Source organism: Callospermophilus lateralis, chromosome 10, assembly GCF_048772815.1.
Source record: "Callospermophilus lateralis isolate mCalLat2 chromosome 10, mCalLat2.hap1, whole genome shotgun sequence".
NCBI classification, from domain to species: Eukaryota; Metazoa; Chordata; class Mammalia; order Rodentia; family Sciuridae; genus Callospermophilus; species Callospermophilus lateralis.
Window position 1 is genome coordinate 49,155,852 of NC_135314.1, and position 8,875 is coordinate 49,164,726.

The 8,875-nt window shown below is 35.6% G+C and overlaps 1 pseudogene; it reads right to left on the reverse strand.

The window, feature by feature from the left end:
* The window catches only part of LOC143642175 (BCL2/adenovirus E1B 19 kDa protein-interacting protein 3-like), a 115,499-nt pseudogene extending 106,950 nt beyond the window's left edge, over positions 1 to 8,549 (reverse strand).
* Positions 8,550 to 8,875: the final 326 nt, after the last annotated feature.

Genomic DNA, 8,875 nt, shown 5'->3' on the forward strand with positions numbered 1-8,875 from the left:
CACAGAGAGAATTCAATGAGATAATATTTTTGAAAAAAATTTAGAAAAGTACCTGAAAAGTTTCAAGTACTTACTAAATGTTAATCACCATAGTACTTTTTACAAAATTTTATGGCAAAATACACATGACATACACTTTACTGTCTTACCATCTTGAAGTGTGCAGAGCCATTCCTTACCTTCACAGGGCTGTGAAGCCATTACTGCCATCTGCAAAGCTAAAAATTCTGCATCCATTAAACAATAACGCCCCCTTCCCCAACCCCCACCCTCTATCACCATTCCATTTTCTGTCCCAATGAATTCAAGGACTCTCAGTACCTCACTTAAGTGGGATCATGCAACATTTGTCTTTTGTGCCTGGTTTATTTCACTCATCTTAATGTCCTCAGGGTTCACCATGTTGTAGCACGAGTCAGAATTTCCACCTTTTTAAGGTTAAATAAAATCCCCTTAAATGTTACCGTAGATTGGATATATCCCCTAAAATTTCATAAATTGCAACCTCAATTTTTCAATGTTGGGAAGTGGGAGTTGGAGGAAGGTGTTTGGGTCATGATGTTGCAGCCCACGTGAATGGATGAATGCCTTTCACATGTGAGTGAGTTCTCACTTTCCAGGACTAGATGAATTAATGAAAAGAGCAGATTGTTATACAGAAAATCTGCCTCTCGTAGTTTGCCCCTTCTGCGCATGCCCACTTCCTTTCCTCTTTTGTCCCTGAGTCAAGCAGGAAGAGGATCTTGCCTAAAGTCAAGGAGATGCTGATGGTGTTCTCCAGAAGTTTGGGCCCACACAAACCTCTTTTTTTCCCCCATAAATTGCCTAATCTTGGGTATTGTTATAGAAACAGAGATATATATAATTTTATTCATTCATTCATCTGTTGATAGATACTTTGGTTGCTTCCACATTTTGTCTATAATGAATGTGGTGCTATGAAGATGGGTGTACAAATATGTGTCTGAGTCCCTGTTTTCAGTTCTTTGGAATATAAGCCCAGAAGTGGAATTGTTGGATTTTATGGTTATTCTATTTAAACATGAAGATCTGCCGCAATTATTGCTGTAATTTGTTGTTTTGCTATTATTTATTATTATTATCACCCCCCTTAACACTCCCCCCCAAAAAATAAGAAATAAATCTGAGCTGGCTATGTGGCTCAGTGTTAAAGAGCTTTCCTAGCATGAAAGAGGTCCTGGGTTTGATCCTCAGTAGCATTAAACAAAAAGAAAAGAAAATTTTAGCACAGTCTCATTTGACTGCAGGAAGTTTTGTAAAGGATTCTCCTGAGGTTTGTTTAGTACCTGTTATTCCAAACTCCTGTTCCAAATTAAATTCTCTGCTACCTCAATGCATCCTTTCAGATTCTAGGCCTCCATGACCTCCTCCCTCCCCCAATGTGACCACAGTTCTATCTTCACTCTTCAATGAACCACAATGTGATATTCTTCTGTGTAACCAATTCCCTTAGAAGATTTTACTAAAATGATTCCTGCTGAATCGGGGCTATGGGTCACCGTGGATCTGAAGTGAGGACAACAGGGGACCTCCTTTCCCAATACCCCGTCACCACCACCCCACTGGGAAAACTTTGCTGTCTTTTATGTTATTATGTAATTTACTGCCAACTTTTACCCAAGATTAGCTTCGCCCTTCTTTTTTGTAACTAAAGGCGCATTAAAGTGTTTTTCATAAATGAAAGGGCAATTCCTCCCCTAAGATAAATTCTGCAATTTTCCTGGAATCTAGAAATGGCTGAGATCAGATTTAGAAAAATTTTACATTGTTTTCTTCTAGCTCCAAGATTAACTACTTGGAATCAAACAATCTGGAGATATTGTGCAATATGTTAATTCTCAATCTTTAAAAATTTTTTTATTAATTCTCAATCTTATAAATTCACAGTAGAAGACTTAATTGATATTCAAAAAAAAGCAGCAAATGTAAAGCCACATCATAAGAAGAGAATGCCTGAATGGTCTACAATTTAGCACTCCTACTAGTCAGGTCAAATGAAGGAACATAATGTCTAGTTCTGTATCCCTGTAAAGAATCTAAACAAAGTGTGATGATGTCATATTTCTGTCTTATTATAGGATAAAAATACTAACATTTGGGAAAAATTTTAAAGAACTAAATGTTACTCCTTATATATAAGATATTTCTTTGCAATTGCTCTTTAATTAAACTAACCATTATCACTCTTGAGTAAGACAATTTTCACTGCCCTAGCAGTGGAGAGCTTTTCCCTTCACTTCTTTGTAAAAGATAATATTTATAAAATAGAGATATTTAGTTTGGCACATTATGGTTGGTTGACTTTCTTTAAACATTTTCATATTACCTTCTCTTTTGAATATTTAGATGAATAATTTAAAATTTTCCTACTGTTCAAAAGCAATCAAAACCCTACATATTTTATATAAGCATTTTAATGAGCTTTTTTTGAATGACTGACTCAATGTGAAATTAGTCAACACTCATTTGGGTTACAAAAGTAGAAAATAATTATTCAGATGCCTGAGTTAGGATATACTTTCAAGTTCAGCAGACTCTTGTTGAACCAAACTCATCTAACAGAAACTTTGAACTAAAGTTTCTTTTGTTTGTTTTCAAGAATCAGGGGGATGTGGAGGGAAGAAGGGCATGTTATCATGTGAGATAGAATAAAACAGTTGCAACCTTTAGCCTTGGTTCTGAGAAAGTCTGAGTCTTCCGTAGACATGCACAGTCTCATTGGTTGCATATTCCTCCAAAATGTATAATCTGAACTTTTATAAGTTTCATATCTGATAGGAAAAAACACACATTCTCCTATCAGGGAACTACAACTCATGCAAAATTTGTCAAATACAGTGATTTTGGAATAAATAAGCAGAAAGCTGGACATTCACAGACCTTGCATTTGACAGTTAAATGGGGAGAAAATGCAACTGAATGTCTCCCTGAAGTTGTTAGTAAGTAGTATCGTTCAAAAAGATTATTTAGTATAATGTTACTACTTCCATAAAGAATTTGGAAAGTTTTCTATTCACACACAAACACACATAAATACAAATCCAGGCATATCATGCATACGAACACATACATACATACATACAGACAGACAGACAGCATGGAATAAGAAAAGATAAATTCAGATTGAAGTGCCAGAAACCAACCAAAGAGGGGCATAGATGAACTGTCCGTTGGGAACCTGGGGTAGTGCTGGAAGTGATCACATGGGTATGATGACGATGGTTAATTATTATTCGTTGTGACTGTGGTTACTCACAATGCTAGGGACCTGCTGAGGGACTCAGCACATTTGAACATTGTGCTCGTTTAGTGCTAAGGTTCTTATTCCCAAATCAGATGGAGGAGATATAAGAGCTGAAAGGTGAATACAGCTTTGGAATTCAACCAAATTGTGATTTTTGGAAGGAACAATCTTTTTAAAATAAACATTTCCCCATGCCAAAATATTACACATAGATTAGTGATAATTGATGATTGTATTATTAAAAATCTCTAAGAAAAACAAAAAATTAGAGAATTAATTCAAATAACTTTTTAAGACCTTTTTGAATATAATTTTAAAATGTTTTTAAAAGCTTTATTGCGATATAATTTAGATAAACAATTTGCTCATGTAGAATGACCAGTCCCAATGGTTCCTAACATATGCACAATCATCATTAGTGTCAATTTTAGAACATCCAGTTTCTCAAAAGGAAACTAATTTTCTTCATTTTTTTCCTTTTTATTATTTATTTTTATTGTGCATTATAGTTAGTAAAATATTGGAATTCATTATACCATATTCATACATGTGCATAACATAATTTCTTTAGTTCTCATTGTTTTTAGACATCATTTTCCAATCCCCCCATCTCTCTCATTACTTCTTAACCCTACAACCATTAATCTACTTTCTGTCCATAAACATCCCCATTCTATGGGGTTGTAGCTCAGGGGCAGAGCACTTGCCTAACATATGTGAGGCACTGGGTTTGATCCTCAGCACTACTTAAAAATAAATAAATGAATAAAGGCATTCTGTTTATATACAATTACAATTTTTTTTAAAAAAAATTCCGATTATATACTTTCATATAAATGAAATTATGTAATTTGTGGTCTTTTGCAACCAGCTTCTTTTACTTAATGTTTTCAAGGCTGATTTATGTTATAACAAATGTAAGTACTATGTCCTTTTTAAATATTTAAATAATATTCTATCGGGCTGGGGCTGTAGCTCAGTGGTGGAGTGCTTGCCTAGCATGTGTGAGGCACTGGGTTCTATCCTCAGCACCACATAAATAAATAATAAATAAAATAAAGATATTATGTCCATCTACAACATTTTTATATAGAATATATCTATATATTCCATTATATAGATATACCACTTTTGTTTATCTTTTGTTGTTGTTGATGATGATGATGAACGTTTGGGTTGTTTTCACCTTTGGCTATTATGAATAATGCTAACGTTAACATTTTTGTACAGTTTTTTTTGTACGAATATATGTTTGAATTTTTCTTGGTTATGTAACTAGAATAGAATCACTGGGTAGTATGGAAACATTAGGTTTAACCATTTGAGAAACTTTTAGAGTGTTCTCCAAAGTGGCTATACCATTTTACACACCCACTAACAATACATGAGAATGTTGAGGTTCCCCCGCCCCCGCTTTCTTAGACTTGGTGTATAAGGTGGTTTCTCTTTGTGGTTTTGATTTGAATGGTGTTATGTAATGTTAATGAAATACATCATTAATTTCATTCTAATCTTTATTGGTTTTTGTTTATTTTAGGTTTAGTTTAGTATTTGTTTAGTGCTATAATATGGAAGATGAAGTTAAGAATTTGCATTATTTTTTCCCTGTTAATATAGGCATTCACAATTAAAAATTTATAGCTGTTTCCTATAATCTTTGGTAGATATTCAATTTAATTCATCTCAAAATATGCTCTGATTTCTCTTTTTAATTTCTTCTTTGACCCATTATTTACTTAAGAACGTGTTGTTTAATTTCTACTTATTTGCTAACTTCCAAAATTTTCCCTGATATGGACATCTAATTTCACATCACTGTGGTAAGAGAACATACTTTCATTATTGATATGCTTTTAAAGTACTGAGTCTTTGTTTCATGGATTGAGCACATGACTGGTCTTAGAGAATGCTCCATGTGCACTTGAGAAGAATGTACATTCTGTTGTTCAATGAAATATTTAGAAGACATCTGTTAGATTTAGTTTGTGATTTTTTCCCTATTTCCTTGTTAATCTTCCATTTAGTGTTATACATCATTGAAAGTGGGGTATTAAAATCTCCAAATCTCTTTATGTCTGTCAGCTTTTTGCTTCATGTATTTTTTTTTTTTTGCTCTGTTACTAAGTGCATATGTGTTTATAGCTGCTATATCTCTCTCATGGATTGAACCTTTTGCCATTTTCAAATATCCCTCTTTATCTTTAGTAACATTTTTGTTTTAAAACAGTTGATCTGACCTTAGTGCAACCACTCCAGCTTTCTTGAGATTATTGTTTGCATGATATATCTTTCTCTTTCCTTTTATATTTAATCTTATTATGTCTTTGAAACAGAAGTGTGTAATCTCATAGATGACCTATAGTTGGATTATGTTTCTATATCCAGCCTGACAATATCAATCTTTTGATGGATTGCTTATCCATCTACATTTAATTCTCAGTGTGCCACACTCAAGTTGAAGTTTCAATTCAGTAAGTGGGGTTTGAGTGGAGGAAGGGAGCCAGCTCTCTTGATGATACTCAATTGGAGTTACCCTCAGCAACTGGCAGCTGGGGCAGGATAATACATTCTGAAATTCTGTTCCTGCCAGGATGAAGTCCCTCTAGCTGAAATCCCAGGGAAGAGGGAGCCCTGTATTCTTGGCTGCAGCTGTCTGGAGTGTGGTCTCTGCCTAATTTAGTTGGGATGGAAGAGGAAAAGGGAAGTCTTGGTTCAGATATTACAGATTTTTGCCTTTCTTAGCAAGTGTTCATACAGTTTCTGGAATATATGTCTCTGTGTTTGCTTTATGATTATTTCCAGAGGCTTTAAAATTATGTATGTATTTTAAATAATTTTACAAATTTTATTAGGGAGCTCCTTACACTATCAAACCAGAAGTTGAGATCCCCAAAGCACTTATAGATGGATATATTTTGCATTGTTCTGAAACATACAAAAGTTGGAAATACTTCAGAAATGGGCTTGGATTTTGTAAATTTTGTGATATATCCAAGACCCATACAACTTCCAGCTGGACTTTTTGTTTGGCAATAATTGATTTATATGACTAGGTCCAATGTGGGTGATTTGTGTCACTTATTATAATAATATGGAAAATGAATTTGACCTGTGATCTAAGAAAGGAAAAACTTTCTACCATGTATCTATCTTGGAGAATACCAAAGTAAAAGAGATTTATTTCTTTCTCTTTGTTGGATTCAAATCCAATTAATTCTTGACTAGTCAGTTTAATTAGGTCTGGAAAAAGAATTGAACCACCAAAATTTGTTTTACTCAATACTCACCTTCTTTTTCTAACTAAAATTTATTTTTCTTGGTGTTACTAAAAAGCAAGCAAAATAAATGAAATTAACCGAATAATTTTTGTGTGACAGAAGTGCTAATCCACAGTGAAATGTCTATGAAACAGAGGCAAGAAGAAAATGTCCAGGTAATCCTTACATCAATGAAGATTAGTGTTGGTTATATATAAAGGGAAAACCAAAATCACAACCACTAAAACACTCAGAATTTGTTCTTTTAATAAGAAAAAGAAAGAAAGAAAGAAAAGGCTGTCCATCACAGATATGAAAGCTCAAAGAAATCATTAGGAGTTCAGGTTCCATTCTCTTCGCATCTGGCTGCCAAGGTCATGGTTATTTCATGGTCCAAAACAACTATCAAAGTTCCTCCATTAGTCTGTTGCTCACAGAACAAAAACAAAGAAGCAGGAGGAAAGATGGATGTGCCCCTCAACTGTGTCAACTCTGGAAATGACTTAAAATCATTCCATGGTAATGTTTCCATCTCATCTACTTCCTTAAAACACAGTTATACAGCCACACATAGCATTAGGTGAGCCACATCAATATACGTTTTGGATGGGCATATCGTACTCACTGTTATTCCTCTCTGATGTCTTGCAAGGATGGGATTAAAAGTGAGATTTTATTTTAGAAAGAAGTATAAACAATCTTTTGAATATTCACTTGGCCTACACTAAACAATCTGAAAAATAGTCCTTCATATCCCTTCATCCTCTCACACTGATTTTTTGAGGGTGTCTATGCAAAGAAACCATAGAGTAAATGGATACATGACACCTTTTACCTGGATAACTCAACAATCCTAAGGGAAATTGTAGCTGCAGGTGGACCTCACTCGGGCCAGGACTTGACAAAGAGCTGAGCATCCAGGTTGGAGTCAGGCTGAGTTGGTCTACATCCTTGTTCTGAACACTTAAGCTGTGAGACTTCATTTGCCTTGACTGATAGAGGGATCAAGAGCACCTTGTCATGACATTGTCCTGGGTTAGGAGAATGTAGGACAATCCTTGAGGATTATGCCTAGCTCACAGTGACAATGCTGTAAGAGTTAACTATTAATATTATCATTCCCTACCACAGTTTTCCTTGTCATTTAATATCTTTAACCAAAATAGATGCATCATCCTGCTCTAAGATGAATAATACTACTTATCCAATGACAGAGTCATCCCACTGTTCAATGGATATCACCAGGAATGTCCATGCAGGTGAGTTAGTCACCTCTTAGATGCACAGATATTTCATAGACATGGCTTTTATTTGGCCTCTAGTCAAAGCCCAACAATTACCAGGTCTAAACTGAGTCTGGACATGTAGACTCACACATCAATGGTACTGATTATGTCAACTGGCCAATGTATGAATGAGGACTATGTAGAAAGGCTCCCAGGTTCCTGGTGGGGGAGGTCAGTCTTTCATTGGAAGAATAAAGTATGTCCAGACAATGTACTGAATTTTATTTTCCTGAAGAAATGCCTGCATGTCAGGCATTGTATTTAATTTGATCTTCCTGAAGAAAACAGTTGTGTCAAACCTCAGATAGCCAGGCTTAAGATGTAAAAAAAGCTGATTGACAACCTTCTATCCACCTTGTAAACTTTCTGTGCTGAAGAGTGATATTGAATTCTTCACAGCCTCTGAATTCCACATGAATCCAGGAAGGTCAGCCAGGCAGAGGGTAGAATGGTCTCCTGTATTTTGCACACAAGGAAAAAGAGACTCCTACATGAAGTCATGGAGATTTCAAGCTGCAGTGCCAGGAACAGAATTGAGTCCTTCTGAGTATCTGCTGGTACCTTTTCAGCTTTGCCAGAAAGCAAATCAGCAGGGAGGCTGCTGAACAGCTTCTGAGTTGTCAGAAAGCCGAATTCGCAAGCAGCTTCTGGAACAGGACAGATGACAGCAGGTGAGGCAGGGCAGCTGTTTTTATCAGCATATAATTTTGTGCGAAGGGGCTTCCATAGATCACCCTTCATTTACCCTCGAGGAGTCAGGGAGATGCACTTTGCTGTTGCTCATACCTGAGGTCTTGCAGGGATGAGGTACCAGAGCAGTGAGAATGGCCCTTGAGATTAGCAAAATGACACCCTGGTGGGAATGATAGTAAAGGGAGACAGAAAATAAAAGGAAGGTGAGCTTGTTCATTATTTCATTCCTCTTCTGTGTGTTGAACTGTGCTACAGCTGCAGTCACGAGTTAAAGAGTAGGAACGATTATGTGAATAATATCCAGTTTTGATACTGAGGAGTTCCCAGTCTACTGGAGGAGAATAAAAGCACATAGGACAAGTGTTATTTTAGAA